Here is an 11544-nt window from a genome sequence, read left to right as displayed (position 1 = left end):
TTACCGGATACTGCCATGCCTCAAGATCTCCCCGTTTTCCGGCTGTAGCAACGGTCCCATGCAGTGCACTATCTTGTCCACTAGGTGGTAATGTAGGATCAAACGCCATCGCCCTGGGTTGTTGCTATAGTGCCTTGCTATTTGGCACAGGACGCACAGCCTGAGATCCATACGGAACCTCTGGAGATGGCGGATACTGACATTCGGCTGGCGGCTGGTGTTGACAAACTACCGATGGTTGGGTTTTATTTTCTACTGGCTGCTATTGCGGATACTGTGCCTGGATTGGCTTTTGAGATTGTGATGTCACAGCCATCTGAACCGCAGGAGAAGGAGTTGGTGGCCATCGTGGTTTAAACTCTGATGGCCCAAATAATTCTGGACCTCCTTCCCCCAGTTTTGATGATTCAGGATATATTACCTCCTGTAATTGATTATAGTCAACATTTTGGGTTGACCGAGCCATTCCAGGCTCTACTGCATTTTTACAACGTGAACTTTCCATTCCTTTTTTAACTCTGTTCCTGCCTCTTCTTCACAATCTATTACTCAGCTTTCAGGGGCATCAAAGACTGAAATGCTGTCTTCTTCTCTTTGAAATGGTTCTAAAGTTGCTTTAGTAATGGCCCAATCATTCCATACTGTAAGTGGGATGATTTGACCTTCCCTAGTTGCTTGTTTTAGTTCTTTGCCAATTTCTTCCCAATCTTTTAAATCTAAAGTTCCCTATTCTGGAAACCATGGGCAGACTTGTTCTATTGTTTGAGATAGCGTGACTAGATTTTCTGTAGAAGCTTTAACTCCCCGTCTTCTTAAGAGAATTTTAATGAAGCTGAGATAAGAGGCATATTTACTTTCAATTTGCCCCATTGTTACCCTGGATTCCTCCAAGGGCACAAGCTTACCGCAAGGCTGACTGGATGCACTCGGGAATCTCTCGTCGGCTGTCCTCAACGTTCACATTGTTAGCGTACCTTCACCCTAGAGAAAGGCACCTGCGTTGGGTGGCAGAAGAAGGGGTGGCCTGCCCCTCCACACCTGTGGGTATTTCTAGTCGGGTGGCATGAGAGACGGAGAAAAGAATTAAGACACAGAGACAAAGTAGAAAGAAACAACAGTGGGTCTAGGGGACTGGCACTCAGCACACCAAGGACCTGCACCGGCACCGGCCTCTGAGTTCCCTCAGTTTTTATTGATTATTATTTTCATTATTTCTGCAAAAAGGAATGTAGTAGGAGAGCAGGGTGATAATAAAGAGAAGATCAGCAAAAAACATGGGAGCAAAAGAATCTATATCATGATTAAGTTCAAGGGAAGGTACTATGCCTGGACGTGCACGTAGGCCAGATTTATGTTTCTCTCCACCTGAACATCTCAGCGCAGTAAAGAATAACAAGGCAGAATTACTGCCAACATGTCTCGCCTCCCGCCACAGGGCAGCTTTTCTCCTATGTCAGAGTTGAACAAATGTACAGTCGGGTTTTACACCGAGACATTCAGTTCCCAGGGGCAAGCAGGAGACAGTGGCCTTCCTCCATCTCAGCTGCAAGAGACTTTCCTCTTTCACTAATCCACCTCAGCACAGACCCTTTACGGGTGTCAGGCTGGGGGACAGTCAGGTCTTTCTCATCCCATGAGGAAATATTTCAGACTATCATATGGGGAGAAACCTTGGACAATACCCCGCTTTCAAGGGCAGAGGCCCCTGCAGCTTTCCACAGTGCATTGTTCCCCTGGTTTATTGAGACTAGAGAATGGTGATGACTTTTACCAAGTATACTGCCTGTAAACATTTTGTTAGCAAGGCACGTCCTGCACAGCCCTAGATCCCTTAAACCTGGATTTTATACAACACATGTTTTTGTGAGCTCCAACTTGGGTCGAAGTGGCTGGGTGAAAGTGGCTGGGGCAAAGCTACAAATTAACAACATCTCAGCAAAGCAATTGTTTAAAGTACAGGTCTTTTTCAAAATGGAGTCTCTTATGTCTTCCCTTTCTACATAGACACAGTGACAGTCTGATCTCTCTTTCTTTTCCCTATACTCGCCCTCTGGCTATTAGGAACAATATCACGGGGTGAAGTGTGTACACCTGTGCGATATTGAAAGTACTATCATCCTCTGTGCCACGGGTTTTAGAAAAGAAATCACAGTGGGTTGTACAGCTGGTGTGATATTGGTAGTAATATCGGTCCCTCCTTCCCTGGATATTGGGAACAACGTTACAAGGGGCCTGTACACCACCTGCGATATTCGCAGTCATATGATTCTTTGCCCACCTGCATATTAGGAACAACATCACGGCGCGGGCGTCGTGGAAAACCCCGGCTATTTGGAAAGTATCATCCTCTTTTTCCCTGGATACTATGAAAAATATCACAGCAGAGATGTACACCTTCTGCGATATTGGGAGTAATATTATCCTATCCCGCCCTGAGTATTTAGAAATCCATCACGGTGGGGTGTACACCCCTGCCATATTGGGAGTAGTATCATCCTCTCCACTCAGGAAATTACGAACAAGGTCATGGGGGGTGTACTCCCCCTGTGATATTGGGAGTAATGTCGTCCTCCCCAAACCTGGATGTTAGCAACAAGATCACAGAGGGGGTGTACGCACCCTGCGATATTGGAAGTAACATGATCCTCTGTCCCCCGGATATTGGCAAAATTATCACAGGGCGGGTGTACATTTCCTCCCGTGTTGGGAGTCATATCATACTTTTCCTTTCTGGATATCAGGAGTTAAATCCCAGGGTGGTGTGCATTTCCTCCGATATGGGGGGTAATATCATCCTCTCCCCGTTGGGATATTCAGAACTGTATCCGGGGGGTAGTCCACCCTGTGCGATATTGAAACCAATGTCATCCTCTGTTTGCTTGGATATTAGACACAGTATCACAAAAATGTGTACAACCCCTGCGATATTGGGAGTAATATCATACCCTCCTTCCCTGGATATTAGAAAACGGTATCATCGGGGTGAACACCCCCTGCGATTATGGAAGTAAGATTTTTTTTTTCTTCTTTTCTTTTTCTTTCTTTTTTTTTTTGAGACAGAATTTCACTCTAGTTGCCCAGGCTGGAGTGCAATGGCACGATCTCGGCTCACTGCAACCTCTGCCTCCCGTATTCAAGCAATTCTTCTGTCTCAGCCTTCCGAGTAGCTGGGATTACAGGCATGTGCTACCATGCCCCGTTAAATTTTTTTTTTTTTTTTTTTGTATTTTTAGTAGAGACATTGTTTCTCCATATTGGTCACGCTGGTCTTCAACTCCCGACCTCAGGTGATCCGCCCGCTTCGGCCTCCCAAAGTGCCGGGATTACAGGCGTGAGCGACGGCACCCAGCCACCACTTAGCATTTTCATTGTACATTTCTTGAAGTTATAGATTTCTACACACATTGATTGTTGCTTTGTTGTACACTTATTTAGACATAAAATGAGAAATCGAAAAGAATAAAATGGGCACAGTATCCCTAAAGTTTCACATTCCGAGACATCTTAAAAATATTTGTTTTTTAGAAATTTGTTTCAATGAAGAAACTGTGGTATGCACACACAATGAAGTATTCTTCAGCCTCAAGAGGAATAAAATCCTCTCCACTGCAGAAAAAATGGATGAGACTGCAGGGTCTGTATGTTAAGTGAAATAAGGCAGGCACAGAATGACAAATATTACACGTCCTCACTTCTGTGTAGGAATAAAAAAGAAAATGTTGGCCAGATGTGGTGGCTCAGGCCTGTAATCCCAGCACGATGGGAGGCCGAGTCGCACGGATCACTTGAGGCCAGGAGTTCGAGACCAGCCTGGCCAACATGGTGAAACCCCGTCTCTACTAATAACAGAAACAATTCGCCGGGCGTGGTGACGCGTGCCTGTAGCCTCAGCTACTCGGAAGGCTGAGGCCCAAGAAGCGCTTGACCTCCGGAGGCAGAGGTGGCATTGAGCCCGGATTCTGCCTGTGTACCCCAACCTGGGCAACAGAAAGAGACTCCATCTCACACCTACACACAAAGGGAATCTCAGGAAGGTGGAGAGTAACAGACGCTGGGAAGAAAAGGGGTGGGATGGGGAATGAAGCAAAGTGGATAATTCGGTCCCAAAATACAGCAAGGTGGAATCAGTGAGTTCTAGTGTTTGACAGTACAGTATGAAAATTGGAGTTCACAAGAATTTCTTGTCTATTTCCAGACGCTTTGGTAAGAAGCTTCCCAACTTTCTCATTATGCTGGTTTTGAAGCTCTTCTCTTTCTGCTCTTGAATTTCATGCTGGTTTTTTGTTTTTTGTTTTGAGATGGAGTTTCGCTCTTGTTGCCCAGGCTGGAGTGGAATGGTGCAATCGTGGCTCACTGCAACCTCTGCCTCCTGGGTTCAAGCGACTCTCCTGCCTCCACCTCCCGAGTAGCTGGGATTACAGGCAAGCGCAAGCACGCCCAGCTAATGTTGTATTTGTAGTAGAGACGGGGGTTTCTCCCTGTCGCTCAGGCTGGTCTTGAACTCCTGACCTCAGATGATCCGCCCGCCTCAGTCTCCCAAAGTGCTGGGGTTACAGGCATGAGCGACTGCTCCCGGCCCATGCTGTATCCTTATCTGTTGTCTCTTGTTGTTTGTTTGTTTGTTTTTGAGCCCAGAAATAACTTCTCACCTCTATGTTCAAACGATTTTTCACATGAGTGCTAAGAAAGCTCATTGGTGGAAAAGCAGCCTTCTCAAGAAATGGTGTCGGAGGACATTGATTTCCACATGCAGAGGAATGAAGGTGGACCCTATGGCACACCGGGTGCAAAAATTAACACCAACTGGACCGAAGAGCTAACCCCAAGTGCTAAAAGTATCATAGGCCTAAAAGAAAACATTGGCCACACTTTCATGACAGATTGGGCAATGCTATCTGGGATATGACACCAAAAGCATAGGCAACAAAAGAAAATTAGATTCCTTGGATTACATCTAAATGACAGACACTTTTGTGCAGCAAAAAACACTGTGAACTGTGTGAAAAGATAACCCATGGATGAGGAAACATATTTGCAAATCATCTATCTGAAAAGAGGCTGATATCCGTCATATATCAAGAACAGCTAGAACTAAACAACAAGAAACCCAAAGAATCCCATTCACAATGCTCAGAAGACTCGAGTAGACGCGCCCCTAAAGAAGATATAGCAATGGCCAATAAGCATCTAAAATGATGGTCAAAATCACTCATCACAGGGAAACGCAAATCAAACCAATAATGTGATACCACACGTTAGGATGCATATGATAAACAAACAAGCATTGGTGAGACTAGAGGGAAGTAGGAATGCTCGAATATGATTGAAGGGAATGTAAAACCGTGAAGGAAAAGGGAAAATACTATGGCGTGTACCGGAAAAACTAGAAATAGAATGATCAGATGTTCCCGCAGTTGCATTTGTGGGTACCTACGAAAAAGAATGAGAAGGCATTAGTGGAAGAGAGATTTGTGAACCCATATTCATAGTAGCATTATTCACAACAGCGAAAATGTGGAAGCAACCCAAGGGTTCATGGACAGATGAATGAGAAAGCACACTGCAGTGCCTTCATACAGTGGAAGACTATTCAGCCTTCAAAAGGCAGGCACTTCTGGCCGGTGCGGTGGCTCAAGCCTGTAATCCCAGCATCTTGGAAGACCGAGGTGGGCGGATCACCTGAGGTCAGGAGTTCAAGGCCAGCCTGGCCAACTTGGTGAAACCCTGTCTCTACTGAAAATGCAAAAAATTAGCCGAGGGTGGTGGCGTGCGCCTATAGTCCCAGCTACTCGGGAGGCTGAGGCACAAGAATCGCTTGAACCCGGGAGGTGGAGGCTGCAGTGAGCCCAGATTGTGCCACTGCACTCCAGTCTGTGCCACAGAGTGAGACTCCATGTAAACACAACACAAAACAAAATGAAACAAAACCAAAAAACAAAAACAAAAACAAAACCAGACAGACACTTCTGACACAGGAGGCAACATGGATGAACCTTGAAGACATTATCGTCAGTGAAATAAATAAATCCCAAAAGGATAAACACGACCAGGCTCAGTGGCTCGCACCTGTAACCCCAGCACTTTGGGAGGCTGAGGCAGGCGGATCCCTTAAGGTCAGGAGTTCGAGAGCAGCCTGGCCAATATGGTGAAAGCTCCTCTCTATTAAAAATACAAAAATTAGCTGGGCGTGGTGGCGCACGCCTTTAATCCCAGGTACTCCGGAGACTGGGACACAAGAATCGCTCAGACCCATGATATGGAGGTTGCAGTGAGCCGAGATCACGCCGCTGCACTCCAGTCTGGGTGACAGAGAAGTACTCTGTCTCCAAAAGAAAAAAAAAACATTCACCACGGCATGATTCCACTTCTATCAAGTGTCTAGAGTAGTTAAACTCACAGAGTTGCAAATTAGAATGGTGGCCCCCGGGGTGAGTGAGAGAGAGGAGTGGAGAGTTTGGTGAATGGTGCAATTTCCATTTTGAAAGATAAAACTGTTCTGGAGATGATGGCGGTGATGGTTGCTAAACAATGTGAATGTACTTAATGTCATTCAACTGCCAACTGAAAAGTAGTGGAAATTGTCGTGTTTATAGTGGCCATTCTAGATGAAATCATATATATTTATAACTTTTAGTATTGATACGTGGTATATTTTCCCATAATAAAAGATGAAAATGAAAGCAGTTGGATCTTTAAAAAGAAAAGAAAGAGGCGAATAATGAAGGGGGTGGGTCGCCCCTTCACAGCTGTGGGTGTTTCTCGTTGGGTGGAACGAGAGACTTGGAAAAGGAAAAGACACAAAGTGAAGAGAAAGAAATAAGGGGACCCAGGGGACCAGCGTTCAGCAGATGGAGGATCCCACTGGCTTCTGAGTTCCCTTAGTATTTATTGATTACTTATCGGTGTTTTTTAGAGAGGGGGATGTGTCATGGTCACAAGACAATAGTGGGGAGAGGGTCAGCAGACAAACACGTGAACAAAGGCCTTTGCATCATAGACAAGGTAAAGAATCAAGTGCTGTGCTTTAGAAATGCATAGACATAAACATTTCAATGCTTTGTTAAGCAGTACTGCCGCCCACATGTCTCACCTCCAGCCCTAAGGCAGTTTTTCCCTATCTCAGTAGATGGAACGTACAATTGGGTTTCATACCGAGACCTTCCATTGCCCAGAGACAGGCAGGAGACAGATGCCTTTGTCTTGTCTCAACTGCAAGAGGTATGCCTTCCTCTTATACTAATCCTCCTCAGCACAGACCCTTTACGGGTGTCGGGCTGGGGGACGGTCAGGTCTTTCCCTTCCCACGAGGCCATATTTCAGACTATCACATGAGGAGAAACCTTGGACAATACCTGGCTTTCCTAGGCAGAGGTCCCTGCGGCCTTCCGCAGTTTTTGTGTCCCTGGGTACTTGAGATTAGGGAGTGGTGATGACTCTTAAGGAGCATGCTGCCTTCAAGCATTTGTTTAACAAAGCACACCTTGCACAACCCTTAATCCATTTAACCTTGAGTTTGACACAGCACATGTTTTAGAGAGCACGGGGTTGGGGGTAAGGTCACAGATTAACAGCATCTCAAGGCGGAAGAATTTTTCTTCATACAGAACAAAATGGAGTCTCTTATGTCTACTTCTTTCTATACAGACATATTAACAATCTGATCTCTCTTGCTTTTCCCCACAAATAATACACACAAGCTCCCTCCTGATGACAGGAAGAGCCCCAAAGCTTCTGTGGACACTCACTTTTCTCTTCTTCCTGCATTCTTATGAGGAAATCTGTAGAGATTGGGGAACTTGGGCGACTGTGGCTAATGAGGAGCTCTGTGCCTTGAGCCCCCCAGGCCATAGAATAGTCAATACTCAGTCTGTGCCTCCAGCCCTGCAGTGTGAGGTTCCAGTCCTGTGGGCTCCACACCCGTCACCTGTATCACGAGGCTCATGTCTCACCCTGTCTTCTTGCCAGCCTTGAGGACGGAGTCTGAGCCTCCATCGTGCACCACGCAGGGAGGACAGTGGACCTGTTCTCTGTGGTCATGGCCCAGCAGAGGGGAAGGGCAGCTCAGTGAGTGCTCAGGGACGGACGGTCGGGAGCCTTGCTTTGTTTCCTCATCCTCAGGACAAACAGGACAGTGCGTTGGGCAGGTTGGAGGAGACCAAGGTGCAAACTCTCCGCTCAGCAGACTGTGGAGTTTCTGTTCTTGCTTGTGGTGGGGGGTCTCAGAAATCTTCTTCAAAATTTTGCCTTCCTCCCCCACTGCTTGTTCTTTTCATAGACGCCTCACCCATGATAGCAGGGAATGACTCCCTCTTAACTAATCCATAAGAACAACAAAAAGATGATGAAGGTGATGAAGAGGATAAAGAGGCTGAAGACAGACACCGGGGCATCATGAACCCTTACTGAGGCCTTCGTAAAGGCCAGGCTCTGAGCTCTGTGGTCTATGCAGCTTGTTTCATTTCAGCTGCGTAGTCTCCCACTTATTAGTGCACACTTCATGCTGATTTTACGGACTAGAAAAGGAGCAACGCATTTTCATAGAACTTGTACCAGATCATGAAGTCAAAAAGGGTGAAGTCCAATTTGAACCAGGCAGTCAAAGTCCAGACACATGGCATTTGGCCAGTCCTCTCCCTGCATCCAACCTGCCCTCCCAAATCCTTGTCCCTCAGGCCGATGCCCCTGCTCACTGTGCCCGTCCCTTTGGGGGTTCCTCGTAGACCACACCTAGCCCAGTGGGTGCCACAATCACTGTGTCAAGTAGAGAAAGGGCAGCTGAGATGACATCAGAGGTTCCAGAAAACATGGGCACAGGATCATTCGGGACACATCTCTCTCTTGCCCCTGTTCCTGGCTTTCCTTACCGCTCTCGACTTCCTCAAAGGAGTCATCAATTCGGAGTTTGGCTTCCATTCCTATTGAGGAAGCTGGAAACCATTTCAAAAAATGCTCCTCAGGTGTGCCTGTGGTTAAGAACTCTGAGCTCTGCTTACAACTTTTGGAAACTGGGCGCGGTGGCTCACGCCTGTAATCCCAGCACTTTGGGAGGCTGAGGCGGGCGAATCACAAGGTCAGGTGTTGGAGACCAGCCTGGACAACATGGTGAAACCCCGTCTCTACTAAAAATAGAAAAAAATGAGCCGGGCATAGTGGCGGGCGCCTGTCATCTCAGCTCCTCGGCAGGTTGAGGCAGGAGAATAGCTTGAACCTGGGATGCGGAGGTTGCAGTGAGCCGAGATCACTCCACTGCACTCCAGTCTGGGCAATGGAAAGACTCCGTCTCAAAAAAGCAAAACCAAAACCAAAACCAAAACCACAACTTTTGGAGAGTTGGAAGACCATGAAGTCTAGTACCCGGGACTCAGAGTCTGGCCATGAATTTGGAATACCATCCTTTCTACTTCTCTGTATGGCAAGGGGTGAGAGGTCCATCCTCTGAGACTCAGCACTCTCATCTGAGCTGATTTCGAGTTGATCCAATGGAAGCGAGCGATGATGAAACCGATCGTGGGTGCCCGCTGCGTGATCTCTCTGTGATGGATGCATAAAGTCAAGGCAAATTGAATTTTAGGTACATTCGTGACTATTTTCAGCTTCAACTCCATGCAATTCAACGGAAATATCCCCTGACCTGCAGTTCTGCTTTCCCTGCATTCCAGACGGGACATTTTCTTTTGCCCTTATCTCAGAAATTACTGAGTATTGTGAGAGGAACAAGTGAGTCTCTTTTCTTTCTGATGCCCCAGAGCCTATATCTTGCTTGGCACAGAAGAGATGTCAAAAGTAACAATCTATGTTAACTCTTGAATTGACACTTCCTTGGTTCGCAAATATTGGCTGTCATCGGTGTGACTTCGACTTACTTGATTCTTTTTGTTTTTTGTTTTTTCAGACAGAGTTTTTCTCCTGTTGCCCAGGCTGGAGTGCAGTGGTGTGATCTCGGCTCACCGTAGCCTCTGCCTCCCAGGTTCAAGCCATTCTCCCGCCTCAGCCTCCCGAGTAGCTGGGACTACAGGCACGCGCCGCCATACCGGGCGAAGTTTTTGTATTTTTAGTAGAGGCGGGGTTTCACCATGTTGGCCAGGCTGGTCTTGATCTCCTGACCCCGTGATACGCCCTCCTTGGCCTCCCAAAGTGCTGGGATTACAGGAGTGAGCCACCGCGTCCGGCCGAACTTTCTGATGAAAACTCTAAGTCCACCTAAGCTAAGGACAGGAGTTATAGCTTACGTGAATTTTCAAAGAAGACTCACCGATTTGAGGAAGCAATTACTCTCTTGAAGGAGAAAAGTCAGAAAACGTAATGATGAAATCACTAGGACCTAACCGGCATGTGGAAATATTTTCTGCTTATGAACTATCAACTTTCATTTCATTTCCAGATGACATGGTCTCAGCTGTTATACAGTGTTTATAAATGTTCTAAATCAAGGGAATTTGTATCAATCTAGTAGCACAAAATAAAATATTTTATTTTATTAGTAATAACATCCTTCTAGGGTATTACAGATAACGTCACAAGGTTAACACCTTCTGTGACATTTTGTATACTCTTTGTGACATTGAGAGAAACATTCCCCTAGGATTTTATGAATAATGAGACACGCGGTGTACACACATGCTGTACACCACCTGTGCCATCAGGAGTAACATTCCCCTAGGATATTACGAATAATATCACAGCAGGTGTACACACGTGGTGTATACCCCATGTGACATTAGGAGGAACATGTCCCTAGGATATTAGGAATAGTATCACTGGCGTTGAATCCACATGATACACACCCCCAGTGACATTAAAAGTAACATCCTCCTAGGATATGACAAATAATATCACAGGGAGTACACCTCATGTGACATTAGGAGTGACATCCCCCGAGGATATATTGAATACTATCAGAGGGTGTAGATGCATTGTGACCTTAGTAGCAACGCTCTTTAGGATATTACAAATCATCACACGGTGTACACGCATTGTGACATTGGTAGTAACGTCCCGCTACGATATGACGAGTAATATCACAGGCTGTACACCCCATGTGACAATAGTAGTAACATTCCCCTAGAATATGATGAATAATATCACAGGAGGTACAGCCCCTGTGATTTCTGAGTAACATTTCTATAGAATATTACAGGTGGTATCACTGTGTGAGTCTGTGTACACCCCGTGTGACATTAGGAGTAACGTCCCACAACACTATTACGAGTAATATCACAGGGTGAACACCCCCTGTGACATGAGGAGTAACATACTTTTAGGATATTATGAATGATATGACAAGGTGTACATGCCCTGTGACATTAGGAGCAATATCCATCTAGGATATTAGGAACAATATCACAGGGAACACACCCCCTGTGACATTAGGATATTACGAATAATATCCCAAGGTGTACATGCATGGTGACATTAGTACTAATATCCCTCTGGTATACTGTGAATAATATCACAGGGTGTACATCCCTGTGACATTAGGAGTAACGTCCCCCTAGAATAGGACGAATAATATCACAGGGGGTAGACACCCTGTGACTTTAGGCG

General features: G+C 46.0%; 1 pseudogene; it reads right to left on the bottom strand.

The window, feature by feature from the left end:
- Positions 1-1793, bottom strand: LOC129060552 (uncharacterized; annotated as a pseudogene).
- Between the last annotated feature and the right edge of the window lie 9751 nt (positions 1794-11544).

This window comes from Pongo abelii, chromosome 6, assembly GCF_028885655.2.
Source record: "Pongo abelii isolate AG06213 chromosome 6, NHGRI_mPonAbe1-v2.0_pri, whole genome shotgun sequence".
NCBI lineage: Eukaryota > Metazoa > Chordata > Mammalia > Primates > Hominidae > Pongo > Pongo abelii.
The sequence above is the reverse complement of the archived record's forward strand: the minus strand, read 5'-3'. Positions and strand labels throughout refer to the sequence as shown.